This window comes from Phragmites australis, chromosome 3 (genome assembly GCF_958298935.1).
Source record: "Phragmites australis chromosome 3, lpPhrAust1.1, whole genome shotgun sequence".
NCBI classification, from domain to species: Eukaryota; Viridiplantae; Streptophyta; class Magnoliopsida; order Poales; family Poaceae; genus Phragmites; species Phragmites australis.
Genome location: NC_084923.1, coordinates 42,262,361 through 42,277,980, shown reverse-complemented (window position 1 = coordinate 42,277,980; position 15,620 = coordinate 42,262,361). Strand labels below are relative to the sequence as shown.

The 15,620-nt window shown below is 41.4% G+C and overlaps 1 non-coding gene across 1 annotated transcript; it reads left to right on the top strand.

Annotated features, from left to right (window-relative positions):
• The first annotated feature begins 313 nt into the window (after positions 1 to 313).
• LOC133913902 (small nucleolar RNA Z247) lies at positions 314 to 452 on the top strand. The gene has a single exon (XR_009909139.1). It is a non-coding gene; the product is annotated as a small nucleolar RNA Z247 (small nucleolar RNA).
• The last annotated feature ends 15,168 nt before the right edge of the window (positions 453 to 15,620 follow it).

Here is a 15,620-nt window from a genome sequence, read left to right as displayed (position 1 = left end):
CATCGAGCCAACCGAAGGGAGCGCACGGCGAATCGCCATCAATCCAGAGTACACCAACTGGTACCACCAGGACCAGCTGGTGCTCAGCGCCATCCTCTCCTCCGTCACCGAGGATGTCCTCAGCACTATGGTGGGCATCACCACTGCGTGCAACGCCTGGAGCACTCTGGAGAAGATGTTCGCATCCAGTTCACGCGCGCGTATTATGCAAATTCGTATGCAGCTCGCCACGATCCAAAAGAAGGATCTCAGCATTGCGGATTACTTCCGCAAGGTCAAGCGTCTCAGCGACACCCTTGCTGCCATTGGGAAGCGGCTTGAAGATGAGGAGCTTATCGCATACATGTTGCGCGGCCTTGGTCCGGACTACGATCCACTGGTGACAAGCATCACCACGCGCGCCGACGCCTACTCCATCAGCGACGTCTACGCGTATATGCTCAGCTACGAGATGAGGCAGGAACACAACAACACAGTGGTCCAGGTATCCTCAGTTAACAATGTTAACAAGGCCGCTGGACATACTGGTGGCAATAGAGGCCGAATCAGCCGTGGGCGTGGCCGCGGCGGCGGTCGCAATCAAGGTGGGCGCTCCAACCGGCCAGCTCCAAGAGGGCAGATCAACACCAATTCTAGCAACAACGGTCCATTTTGCCAGATCTGCCACAAGCCTAATCATGACGCTCTTCAGTGTTGGCATCGCTTCGATCAGTCGTACCAGGCCGACGACAATGTGAAGCAGGCTGCTATAGTCACCAACGGGTACTCCGTCGACTCAAACTGGTACGTGGACACAGGAGCCACGGACCACATCACCAACGACCTTGAGCGCCTCACTATCAAGGACCGCTACACAGGAGGAGATCAAGTTCACGTGGCCAATGGAGCAGGTTTGTCTATTTCTCATATTGGTCATTCCTCTATTGCTGGTTTAAATCGTCCTCTTCATTTGAATCATATCTTGTATGCACTAGAGATCAACAAGCACTTGATTTCAGTTAGAAAATTAGCTCTTGACAATGATGCCCTTGTTGAATTTCATCCTAACTCTTTCTTTGTCAAGGATCGAGCCACAAAGAATCTGCTCCTCAAGGGCAAATGTAGGAATGGTCTCTATGTTTTGCCAAATAACAGCCAAGCGCTACTGTCAGCCAGAGTTTCTCAAGAACGATGGCATCAAAGACTTGGACATCCAGCTTCACCAGTCATCCTTAGAATTCTGCAAAACAATAATATAGCTGTAGATAGCAAGATTTCTCCTTCCTTGATTTGTAGTGCATGTCAACTAGGGAAATCACGTCAGCTTCCTTTCAATTCTTCACAACATGTATCTACTGCTCCTTTACAGTTGATCCACACTGATGTTTGGGGACCTGCTCTCCCATCAGTCAATAATTCAAAATACTATGTTTCTTTCATCGATGACTACAGTAGATATGTGTGGGTCTATTTTCTGAAGTGTAAGTCTGATGTTGAGCCTGTCTTTCTTCAGTTTCAGAAGCATGTTGAACACATGCTGAATTCTAAGATTCGATCAATTCAATCCGATTGGGGAGGAGAGTATCATCGTTTACACAGATATTTTCAAACCTCTGGCATTGATCATCGCATCTCTTGTCCACACACTCATCAGCAAAACGGGTTGGCAGAAAGAAAACATCGACATCTTGTAGAGACCGGTCTTGCTTTCCTTGCCCAGGCACAAGTGCCACTTCGATTTTGGGATGAAGCTTTCAACACTGCCTGCTACTTGATCAATAGAATGCCTAGCCGCACAATTGAACATGACACTCCTCTACATAAACTCCTTGACACACAACCAGATTATTTTAGACTTCGTGTTTTCGGATGTGCCTGCTGGCCGAACCTACGTGCTTACAATAACAAGAAGCTAAGTTTCAGAACCAAACAATGCATCTTCTTGGGCTATAGTTCCACACACAAGGGGTACAAGTGTTTTGATCGCACTACGGGTCGAGTATACATTTCTCGTGATGTAGTGTTCGATGAGTCTGTCTTTCCCTTTGCAGATCATCCATCTCAAGATTCTCTGCCACAACAGACCTCTCATCATCCTACCATTTTGCCAGCGCTAGCCAAAAACACTAAGTACACAGAAAATTCCCTCATCATTCCTCAGACCAGTGAGCTCTTAAGTCCAATTGAACCAGCAATAGAAGATGTCAACATGAGTAATAGTCAATCTAATCCTGACGCTAATGATGATCTCCCTAGTGCTAGTTTGTCCCCTGCAGGTGTTTCAGTTGACAGGTCTGGTGATTCAGTTTCAGGTTCAGAAGTAAATGAAGAAAGTTCTGATCCATCTTCATCACCTGAAGCCATAAGTCATCATCCAATGAGAACAAGACTTCGGAATAATATTGTGAGACCCAAGGAGTTCACTGATGGAACTGTCAGATATCCAGAAAAAGCATGTGGATTCATCTGCTCAGTGTCTGATAGAAATCCGACAACAGAAGTATTTGCTGCTTCAGAGCCTTACAGTCTTCAGGAAGCAATGGCTAACTCTGAATGGAGAAAGGCCATGGATGTTGAGTACTCTGCACTACTAAGGAATGATACATGGGAACTGGTTCCTCCCAAGAAAGGAGTCAATCTCATCGACAGCAAATGGGTTTATAAAAGTGAAAAGGAAAGCAGATGGTTCAGTTGACAGATTCAAAGCACGGCTAGTGGCAAAAGGATACAAACAGAGATATGGCGTGGACTATCTTGACACATACTGTCCAGTTGTAAAACCAGCCACAATTCGAATCATCTTATCATTGGCAATCTCTCAGGGCTGGAGCATGAGACAAATAGATGTTCAAAATGCATTCTTGCATGGTATTCTTCAGGAAGAGGTGTATATGCAACAGCCTCCAGGTTATACTGATCCCAGTAAGCCACAAAATTATATCTGTCGGCTGAAGAAGGCACTTTATGGGCTAAAACAGGCACCACGAGCTTGGCACTCTCGGTTGACCAGCAAGCTGCAGGATTTGGGGTTCAGTTCTTCAGTGGCTGATGCTTCCTTGTTTGTATTCAGACAAGGTGGAATAACTGTGTACATGTTGATCTATGTAGATGATATCATCATTGTTAGCTCATCTAGCACAACTGCAGACAAACTGATTCAGAAGCTGAAAGATGACTTTGCTGTCAAAGACTTGGGGCCTCTAGAGTATTTTCTGGGCATTGAAGTCAAACAAGAAAAGAATGGAATTCTATTGTCTCAAAAACGCTATGCCCTTGACCTGCTTAAGACGGCTAACATGGACAAGTGTAAAGCAATCTCCACACCCATGACTGCTACTGAGAAGTTGTTCAGAGATCAGGGAAAATTACTAATAGGAGAAGATCAGTTTAGATACAGGAGCATAGTTGGTGGCCTACAATACTTAACTATGACTCGACCTGATCCTGCATTTGCAGTAAATCGAGTCTGCCAGTACATCCAGTCTCCAACTAATGCACATTGGGCAGCTGTGAAGAGGATTCTTCGATTTGTCAAAGGAACTGTGGACCATGGTCTGAAAATTCAGAAGTCTACAACAACCATCCTTTCAGGCTTTTCTGATGCCGATTGGGCCGGGTGCCCAGATGATCGACGATCTACCAGTGGATTTGCAGTATTCCTAGGCACAAATTTGGTGTCATGGAGTTCTCGAAAGCAGGCCACCGTTTCGAGATCGAGCACCGAAGCTGAGTACAAGGCGATTGCAAATGTCACTGCAGAAATGATATGGGTTCAGTCACTGCTGAAAGAGCTGGGGATATTTCAACACAAACCACCTCGGCTGTGGTGCGGCAATCTTGGAGCTACTTATCTGACCACCAATCCCATGTTCCACGCACGAACAAAGCATATTGAAGTCGACTTCCATTTTGTTCGTAAACAAGTAGCACGAAAGGCTATGGAGGTACATTTCATTTCATCCAAAGATCAAATTGCAGATGGTCTGACAAAGCCACTCTCAAGAGCTCCTTTCGCCGCCAATCGTCGCAATCTCAACGTCAGTGCCTCCCGTTGTGATTGAGGGGGATTGTTAGAAATCATATATGTGTTTGTAACAGTCAGCGTTGAGTAGTTAGCATCGCACGTAATTACCGCGTCATGACGCTCACGTCGCTCGTTCTGTTAGCTGACATGCAGGGATATTCCTGCTTGATCGGATCATGGACAAACTCTGTAACCATTCCATAAATAGAAGATGATCCCAAGAGGATCAGTGCGTTTTGGCAAACTCTTTCAAAGGAAACGGAACCTAATTGATTGGCGCTTTCCCAAAACAAGCATGGGCTTGCATTAGAACTTTGGATGTCGGGAATTTGGGATGCGAATGCTCTGACGATCCTACACCCTCCACATTGTGGTATAATGGAGCAATCCCATTCATGTTTTTCTTATGGAAGCAAAGGGTCTATTACATGTGGCAGCGTGACATCCAGTGGCCGTGTGGCGCCTATTAACGGCCATGTTTCGACTCAACCAAGTATACATTTATATTATGTCGTTTTTACGGACAAATCTCGCACCTCGTTTGGTTGGAGAGGGTAAGAATTCAGATGTGAGGGTTAAAAACATGTCTTCAGTTGGTATTAGTAAAAAAAAAAAAAAAAAATAGCGAATTGGACTTTGTCAGTGCAACTCGAATCATTTTTAACTCTATGGAGGAGGTGGTGATAGAAAGGGATCATTTTTGATAACAAGACAAAATCTTTTTAAAGCTAATTATAGAATTGGTAATGCTTGGGATAGGACGTCCCATGAAATCGAAAAAAATCAGACGACGTTGCAACTTCAGTTTTAAATTGTTACGGCCATGGTTTCCAAATGTTAGTCTTCTATTGTTTTGTGCACTTTTTATTAAATTTCTACTATATAAAATACGAGTTGGTTCTCGTGTTATCTCTTCTTCTACTTTCCTCTCATCTAATAAAATTCTCTAAAATTAAAATAATTTATCTCTTCTCCTACTTTCCTCCTATCTAATAAAATAACTTAATCCTCCAGCCTTTAGGATATGTTTTACATACCTCCTCCTTTTTCTGATCCCATCTGAAATCAACATGTTATCGCTACTAATGTATTTGTTCGGCAGCGCTATCATGATATATTCATATCTCCATATCTTAAGTTTGTGATTAATATTATCACATTCAATATTTATATTTTTGTTGCAACGTACATGTAATTAGCAAGTATTTTAATGTTGCAGACATTGTACCAACAAATGTTTCTCGTTGAACGTCCGGATGCATACAACCGGTATGGCTCTCCAACCTGTATACAGATGCATGTGTATGTGCCCGTATTCCATTTCTGACCGTATACCCCTGTTCTCTAGCCTGCTAAGACCATCTCTAATCATATTCCCTTCATTTTATGCTTTTCTCGATTCTCCTTCCCGTTCCTATTTCCTTTATTTTCTCTTATCTCCAACAGCTTTCCTTCGAAGGGATTCATGAAGGAAAATGAGAGAGAATCTCGTCCTGAAGAGAATGACCTTAGGAATCCCTTCGTGACGAGAACCGTGAAGGAAAACCATTGGAGCGCTGAAGAGAACAGAAATCCCTTCGTAAAGAGATTTTGGTTCATGACGGGAATCCCTTAGAGATGGTCTAAGAGCATCTCCAAGGGCTCGGCAACCAGCTCAGCAAAGCCAAATTTAGAGATATGGCGAAAAAAAAGGCTCTAACCAACTCGCTATAGCACTCGGCATTTTTAGCAGCTCACTATCCACTACAACTAGCTTGCCACATCCACTAACCGAAGAGGGCTTGCTAGGATACTGTAGATGATAATTATAGACCAAATCAAAATGGTTGTCTTATGTTGCCGCAATAATTATATGACTTCTTTACGTGTTACATAATCCATATGCAACTCATTTGTAGTGAAATAGGGTCATGATTGTGATTTTGATGATTATGACAGCATAGTTAATGAGAATAACATATTTGTCAAGAATATATGTTAATAGATCTTATGAATGCAATATATGAAGAAGCCCCCAAAAACAGGATAAAGTTTGATGAAATTGGAGAAGTCTCAGGGAAAATGACTATACGGATAGTCCGATGATGCCACAAGTGTACATACCAGAGTATTTTTTAGAAGGATGGAAAACTGAGCTGAAATGAGATTGTACTCACCGGAAGATCCAATAATCAGAATCAGTGTACAACCGAGCATTTAACAGAAGCTCTGCAACTATCTAAGACTAAAGATCAATACACCGAAAGGTCCAGTGATGAAAAGACAGTGTACACCGGAGTGTTTTTCAGAACTCAGAGAAGATAAAACTATACACACCAGATGGTCCGGTGATCAATGTTGTGTGCACCGGAGGCTCACATCGAAGCATTTAACAGAGTATGTGAAAAATCATGAGAAGATGAAGTTAACACAACAAAAAGTCCGGTGATCAGAAAATCAATACACGGGACAGTTAAACAGTGAAGAAGTTGGCTCGGTCAAGCTCAAGTATACACACCAGATAGTTCGGTGATGAAGATAAAGTATACAAAAGACAATCCAGTGTTCAGAAGTGGTTCCGAGTGAGTTCTAATGGCTAGTTTCTAAGGTTGTACACATCGGATGGTTTGGTGCTTATACTATTATTATCACTGGATCATCTGGTGCTCACCGTAAAGTTGAGTCGTTGGAGTAATGACTAGTTGGTGAATTTAAGACTATAAATACCTATCCACTCGGCCATTTGAAGGTGCTAGAGTACAGAGAATCTCATATATACTTGAGAAGACATCCAAACCACCAAAATACTTAAAATATTCATCCAAAGCAATTAAGCACATCATTAGAAAGTAATTAGTGCTTATAGGCATAGAAATAAGTGTTGTTAGGTGTTGCAACCTAGAGAGTGAATCAAGGAGTGATCCTATCGTGCACCGAGAGGTACGCCGGCGCATTGGAATCTTTGTGACCCGTCGATAACTTGTTGACCCTCCGACTTGGTGTGGAGTGACGGTAAGAAGATTGTACTAGGACGCTGTCGGAGGATGAACTCCTGTCGCAGGGATCCCGAGAGACCCCTTTTTAAAGATTCGGCCGGGGGGATGATCCTGAATGAGCTCGTCCGGGAAATAAATGAAAACAGAAATAAATGCAACGGCTGGTGGTGGAGGAGGATGATCGACCTAGTGCAAAAGAGATAGATGCACCGGGGTTTAGACAGGTTCGGGCCGCACGGGGGCGTAACACCCTACTCCTGTGTGAGTGCAATATCTTTCCTTGAAGGGAATTCTTCAAGGATGTATTTGGTTACAAGGGTGCGTCGCCTACAGAGAGCTTGAGGCTCCCGTGTTCTAGCTCTGCTCGAGCTTGTTTGTGATGTTCTTGTTCTACTGTGTTCGTCGCGCTTCTTCTATGTCTCTTGTTTGTGCTGTATCGTCTGATCTGATCTCTTTTCTTGCTTCTTCGCCTCATCTTCTTCTTTTCTTTTTTTGTTCTCCATCCTTTCCTTTTATAGGCGCGCCGACCTCGACTTATCCTGAATGGGAAAGAGGGGGCGCGAGTGCCAAGGCGCCACGGAGAAAGGCATCATCATTCCGTCTTGGCGAAGTGACAGGGGCGATGGAAAAATGCGGCGCGCATCCGACCACCCGCCACTGTGGATATCCTCTGGTACCATTAAGAGGGCCCACTGGGCAGCCATAGAGGCGCCCGGTGCGCCCACCCTATCTTGTTCTTCTGTCAGGGCAGGGTGGCAGGAGGAGCGCTTCGATCCTAGCAACGTTATCCCGAGGCACCTGGATGATACGGGACGGGACCCGTGCATTTAATGGACCCACGTCCCCCTGCCAAAGCATGGCAGGGTCTGACACTAGGGCGTGGGCAGCTGAGAATGTCAGGATGTCAGGCTGCGTGTGCCTATTAAATGCGGCATTGGACCTTTGACTGGCTGACACCCCGCCGATGGGACCCTTCGGGTCGTCGGGCGATCTTGCGCGAAGGCTGTCTGGATCATCGGGGGACTACGGTACTCGGGGGTAAGTGGGAACCCTTCCGAGTACTTTCTTTCCGGTACTTGGACTCTGCGGGTCATCGGGGGACTGGGGTGCTCGGAAACCAGAGGCTGCGGCCCCGAGCACCTTCTCCCGGAACTTAAGCTCTTCTCATCCTGCAGGGGGGACCTCGCGGGATGGTGACACGTGGCGGATGGCCGGCCCGGTCTCGGGACTCAGGGACCCCTGGTTCCTGATACACCGACAGACGCGAATACTCTTGTCTTTATAACTAAAGCTCAAAAGTGAAGACGACGCACAAGTGACCGTAACAGAGGTTAGTGGTGAGACCTCGCCTTGGTGACTTGGTGGCTCATCGTGCTTGAGACTTTATCTTAGTGACCTGGTAGCTCAAAAGTCGTGACCCGGAAGAGACTTGGTGACCAGGAGCATATATTTTGTGGAGCTCCAACATGGACTAAGGTGGCTTGTGTGCCACCGATACCACGAGATAAAAATCTCTTGTGCCGATTTTGTCTCTTTAACTTATTTACGTTTTCGTATTTACATACTTGCAATTTACCTTGCTAGAATAAGTTGCAATTCTCTTAAACGGTAGAGTAGACATACTAGATAAATCTAAAACATATTTAAATAGAATTTGAGATAAATTTATCTTGTAAAGTTTTTGAAGCCATTAGTTTCTAAGTGTCATAATTCGCCCCCCTCTAAGGATGTCATCGATCCTCACATCATTTAATTGGATTCACCTAAAAAGTATGTGTAGAATTTAAACTAAAATTCTAAACAAAACTAATTTCATAACTTAAACTAAAATTCTAAACAAAACCAATTTCATAACTTGTAACAATTGTTAGGGCCTTAAATAAATTTCCAAAAATATGGGAAAATTCACAAATATCCTTCTTATGCGATGGACTAATTTCTAAAATTATTTTCAGTCCTAAGTTATATGGTGAAAAGTGAGTTCCTTTGTAACGCTTTATTTATATGCATTTTTATCATTTTATATGATATTCTTCTTTTAATTCAAACAAAATTCAAACATATACAAAATTCATCCAAATGTAAATATAGCCGTTGAAAATATAGCCATTGCAAATATAGCTATTGAAAATATAGCCGTTGCAAATATAATAGTTAGAAATATTTTTTTTAGTTATAGGATATTCATAAAAGAGTTTTGCTATTTGTCTGTAGTCAGATTTGTGATGACAAAATTTGTCTAATTCTCAACTGTTTGGTCTTCTTTAATCTTCGTGTGTTTTTATTTATCTCTTCTTCAATATGTGTGTGTTATCGGGTTTTTATCTATATCTGGCTTACTGCAACCCATTAAGTGTAGAGAACTTGATATGTGCTCCTCTATCTCTTTTCCTCTCTCATATTTTTCTGGTTGGTAACCGATGGGTTCCTCTCTATAGTGAAAATGGTTCTATTAGGTCATAATTGTGATTTTGATGATTAATAACAATATAGTCATTGGGACTAATATATTTGTCAAGAATATATGTTAGTAGGTCTCATGAATGCAATACATAAAGAAGCCACAGCAGTTGGGATAAAATTTGATTGAATTGGAAAGTCCTAGAGAAATTATTCTCACCGGAAGGTCCGGCGCTGGAAGAATTGCACTCACTGGAGCATTATGTCCAGAGACAGTTTGTCTCACCGGATGATCCAGTGATAAAGAGTGTACACGCCGGAGTAATTTTGTCAGAAGGAGTCAAAGTGGATTGCACTCACCGAAAGGTCCGGCGATCAGAAGAGATGTACACCGGACTAATTCTTGTAGAAAGAATCCAAGCGTAGAAGATCGAAGATCTACTCATGGGATAATCTGGTGATGAAGTGATGAACACTAGAGGCTTCACCAGAGCATTTAACAGAAGGTGTGAAAAATACAGAAAAGGAGAAGTTTAACACACCGGAAGGTCCAGCGATGAAGGCAATGAATGCCGGAGCAATTTACACAGAGAGGCTGTCGAAGATGAAAAGGCTCAAGTATACTCATCAGATAGTCCGGTGATGGATTGAAGATTACAACGGACATTCCGGTGTTCAGAAGAACTCTGAGTGAAGTTCTAACGGCTAGTTTCTGAGAATGTACAAACCGGATTGTCCGATGCTTGTACCTCTGTTAACACCAGATCATCCGGTGTTCACAGAATATGTGAGCCGTTAGGATAACGGCTAGTATGCAGGATTGAGGCTATAAATACCCCATCCACTCATTCATTTGAAGTTGCTAAAGTCCAGAGAAACCCTTATACACCTAAGAAGACATCCAAGCCATCCAAGAGCATAAAGTGTTCATCCAGGATAACTAAGCACACCATTAATGAGTGATTAGTGCTTATAAGCCTAGAGAAAATTTGAATGACGTAGTCAAAACAATTGATCATATCAAGAAAGAGAAAAAAACCAAGAACAAGAGGGAGACAAGAGGAAGAAATAAAGCTTTTGTAAGCATGAAAAGATAGGTGAGTGAAGATAAAGATTCAAATTCAAGTGATGAAAGCTTCACCATCCACTCCTCCAAAAGAAGCTCTTCCTCAAAGTCATCATCACGCAAGTCATCATCGCGCAAGTCATCATCGCACAAGTCATCTCACAAGTGCCTTATAGCCAAAGGTATGGAAAATGATGTAAGTGATGATGAATCCGATGAGGATTTTCCCTCCTATGATGAACTCCTTCATTTGATCAATGAGTAACAAAGGGTACTTAAGAAACAATCTAAAGAGCTTAAGAAATTCAATGCCCTTAATGATATTCATGCTACTTTTGTGTCTAATTATAAACAATTATTGAGCAAATTCGAATTGCTAAACAAAGAGCATGAAAGACTTAAGGTAAAACTTGAGGGTATTGAATCTCAACCTAAGGTCCCTTTGAAGCAATCTACCTTTCTCTTTAATTTTAAACCTAAGGTAGATGTTTCCATTTTTTGTCATGATTTAATTGATTTATCTAGCTCACCTATTTGTAATGAGAAATGTATTGAGAATGTTGTTGTAGAATCAGCTAATGAACTCATTGTATAAGAAAATGGTGAGCACAAGCAAGAAGTGGAGAAGCTTAAGAAGGATTTGGCAAGACTAAATAGCAAGAACTATGTCCAACCTCCTCAATATAACCATGCCACTATGGTGAAAAACTTATGGAGGGGTCCACCGTGACATGCTTCAAGTTCCATCAAGAAGGTCAGAAGTCCTTCCAATGCAAGAAAAGTAAAGAATGAGACTAAGGAGAAGAAGAAAATGATAAACCTCTCTAAAAAAAACCTCTAACATCTACACCAAGTCTAACTACAAGAACAAGATCAAGAGCAACCACTACAAGCTCAAGAAGAAAAACAATGACAAAGTGATTGCACACATGGTTAGAAGAAAAGATCGAAGGTTGAACCAACCTATTTGGGTGCCAAGGAAGTCATCACCAACATGAAAGGACCTCAATCAGTTTAGGTTCCAAAGAAGACTTAAAGTCCACAAGTCTTCAAAGATTTGGAGACTTGGCACACAAGATTAAGTGAAAATTCAAGCAAAAAGCTAAGTGTACAAGATTGGACGTATTGACGAAGATCATGATCATCATGTATCCAAATCCTTATCCAAATGTGAAAATACTAGATATAAAATATTTTTAATTGATATCTTTGCTTTGCCTAGGATTGTATATGCTTAATTCAATTCATTGTAATGCCTAGTGTAGGTTTTAAATATGGTAGATTGCTTGTTTAGTTTCTCTTTCTCCTATGAGCAACCTACATGGTTTATTAGTTGTAGGTTTCTTTCATGGTACTAGTCCTTCAATTGGTAATCACTAGATCTTCAATTAGTATTCCTTATGTGCCATAAACCAATCCATAGGATAAATTTCTCATTGTTATCAATAACAAGTGCATATCTCTTATAAGTATTTAACACTTGTGTGCACATTTTTAGAGGGAGTATATCTTATGGGTTATGATTTTTAGACTAATATGTTTTCAAGTAATATCTTTTATAGTCTCATGAAGTGATCAACAAGTCCCCGGAGGTTTGCAATACGTAGAAGATTAATTAATATCATTGTCAATTCATTTTCTACATTTAAGCTACCTCCACATGATATGTCTTAAACTTCCTATCTTGTCATATTGTCTAATTGTACATATATTTTACTCTCATCATATGAATGCACATATATAGAGGGAGTTTAGATTATATCATGTGAGTTTCATAATTTGTGATCCTTGATTGTCTTTTGTAATCGGTATCAATGCCTGCTATTTTTTCAATTGGTATATCTTTTCAATTGGTATCACTACCTCACATCTTAAGTAGTATAATTTATATGGATCATATTTTATGAAACTCTCTCTCAAATGCTCTAAAGCTTTTCCTTGAGTTCAACATGCGTTTGTAGCCTTTTTGAGATTATTGATAATGGGGGAGAATTTTGAGACCAAAGCAAGAAGCAAGAGAAAGCAAGATGCAAGAACTATCTCGAGCAGATTGTTGACAAAGGGGGATGTATCTTGAGTTGACAAAGGATATGAAGAAGCTCTTGCATGGGTCGATCCAGTGAGACATAAAAAGAGGGGAGATTGTAGCAAATACATGAGATATAAATTGGTAAGAACATGATTGTCTTACAATTAGTATTATAATTTGTTCTTACCATACATCCAAACAAAGAGGTATGGCCTTATGAACTTTTGAAATCATGTATTCTCTTAATTGATCTAAATTGGTATCATTTGCTTCTTTCTTTGGCTGTGTTGTCATCAATCACCAAAAAGTGGGAGATTGTAGCGAAAATGTTCCTATTAGACCATGATTGTGATTCCGATGATTAATGACAACATAATCATTAGGACTAACATGTTTATCAAGAATATATGTTTGTAGGTCTTATGAATGCAATATATCAAGAAGCCACCTAGTCGGGACAAAGTTTGATTGAATTGGAAAAAGTCCCAGAGAAATTGTTCTCACTGGAAGGTTCGGCGCTGGAAGAATTGCACTCATTGGAGCATTATGTTCAGAGGCAGTTTGCCTCACCAGATGATCCAGTGATAAAGTGTACACGTCGGAGCAATTCTGTCAGAAGGAGTCAGAGTGGATTGCATTCACCGAAAGATCCGACGATCATAAGAGATGTACACTGGACTAATTCTTGCAGAAAGAATCCAAGCGCAGAAGATCAAAGATCTACCCACGGGATAGTCCGGTGATGAAGTGATACACACCGGAGGCTTCACCGGAGCATTTAACAGAAGGTGTGGAAAATCCAGAAAATGAGAAGTTCAACACACCGGAAGGTCCAGCAATGAAGACAATGAACGCCGGAGCAATGTACACAAAGAGGCTGTCAAAGATGAGAAGGCTCAAGTATACTCATCGGATAGTCCGGTGATGGATTGAAGATTACACAAGATATTCCGGTGTTTAGAAGAACTCTGAGTAGAGTTTCAACGACTAGTTTCTGAGAATGTACACACCGGATGGTCCGGTGCTTGTACGTCTGTTAACGCCGGATCATCCGGTGTTCACAGAATATGTGAGCTGTTAGGATAACGGCTAGTCCGCGGGGTTGAGGCTATAAATACCCCTCCACTCATTCATTTGAAGTTGATGGAATCTAGAGAAACCCTTGTACACCTAAGAAGACATCCAAGCCATCCAAGAGCATAACATGTTCTTCCAAGGTGATTAAGCACACCATCAGTGAGTGATTAGTGCTTATAGGTCTAGAGAGAAGAGTTGCTAGGTGCTGCAACCTAGAGTGTGGATTAAGGAGTGATCCAAAAGTGCATCAAGAGGTACACCGATACATTGGAGTCTTGGTGAGTCACCGGTAACTTGTTGACCCTCCAACTTGGTGTGGAGTGGCGACAAGGGGATTGTGCAGGGACGCGGAGGTCCTTATTTTTGTGACTAAAGCTCCGAAGTGAAGACGATATACAAGTGACCGGAAGAGAGGTTAGTGGTGAGACCTCACCTTGGTAGCTTGGTGGCTCATCGTGCTTGAGGCCTTGTCTTAGTGACTTGATATCTCAAGAGCCGTGATCGAAAGAGACTTGACGACCGGGAGCATATCCTTTGTGGAGCTCCAACATGGATAAGGGGTGGCTTGTGTGCCACCGATACCACAGGATAAAAATCCCTCGCGTCGAGTTTATTTCTCTATCTCATTTACGTTTCCGCATTTACTTACTTGCAATTTACCTTGCAATTCTTTTAAGTGGTAGAGTAGATACACTAGATAAACCTAGAGCACATTTAGATAGAAATTGAGATAGGCTTATTTTGCGAAAGTTGTGGAGCCAATAGTTTGAAGTATCCTAATTCACCCCCCTCTTAGGACGTCCTCGATTCACTTCACTCTCTCTCACCCACACTCTGTAACTGATGCTTCTCTGTCCCTGCAATGACTCTTTTGCAAAGCGACACACAGGTGACACTGCTCTCCCTCTCCCCTCTCTTAGGTCGGATCTATTCTCCTTCCTATCTTTTCCATTCTCCGAGAGAATGAATGTGTGATTCACTCAATTTTTGCGTTGCCCCCAGGGTCTACTATAATTAGATATGATATTCATTCATTTCACGTGGTACTATTGTTCCTCTCAGTGCTTAGGGTTTGATTTTGAGTGAGATCTAGTGCTATAGAGGAGTATAGGTTGTTTTTGTGGGCTGGTGAGTTGAAATATTTTGTATTGTGATCTATTGATGTTTTTAATGGGTTATTTTGATCATTTGTAGTTGATTTCATTGTTTTAGGGTCTGTTCATGTGAGAGCAGCTTTGATGGGGGAGGTTGGGAGGGTAATTAGGGGAGTCTAAGATCCTTTTTCAGTGTATTTTTTTGCATTTTCATGTTGTTTTGTGCTGGACCACTTTATTTTCACTGTCTTATTTTTGGTCCTACTGCTATGATTTTATAAGTGTTTGTTTCTATCATCATCAGGAGCTCGAATTGATGAGTGTTCATATGTTCATTGCATGTTCGTTAGTGTTTCTCAGTGCCTATATATGCAATCTATGAACCTTATTTTTGATTGTTTTTTCAATGATCCATGATTCGTAAATTCTACATTGATGGTGAGTATGTAAATTTGTAATTAATGTTAACCATATTTGTAGCTGTAACTAGTGTCAATAACAATGCTTCCTATAAGACACTATATATGCAGTTGTGTTGTTCAAATGTTCAGAGTTTTTTTTGTGATTATCTCTGCTATAATGATGCAGTAGGTTTTAGATGTGTTGCGTGTCCTTTTTCCTTTTGTGATGTTGTACATGTTAACGTTGAGTTTATATTGAACAGGAACTTGGTTATTAGTCTCTCTCTTTCTACCTATTTCTCTCATTATATATATTTATCTTTCTATTCTTCATTGACTAATTTATCTCTTTTTCTCTCTATATATTTCTCTCTTTCATAGCTGCATCTATTTGTCTGTCTCATAAACTTTTATACCTTGAATATAGGTGCCGCGTGTTAGCCGTGTGGGATGATCTTGATTGTGCTGAGATGTCTTTTCAGAGGTTCATGATTGGTTATCCATATGTTCCTAAATAAAACAATGCGTAAGTTCATTGAACCGTCCTCGTTACTATGTTTCTATCTCCCCTTTTT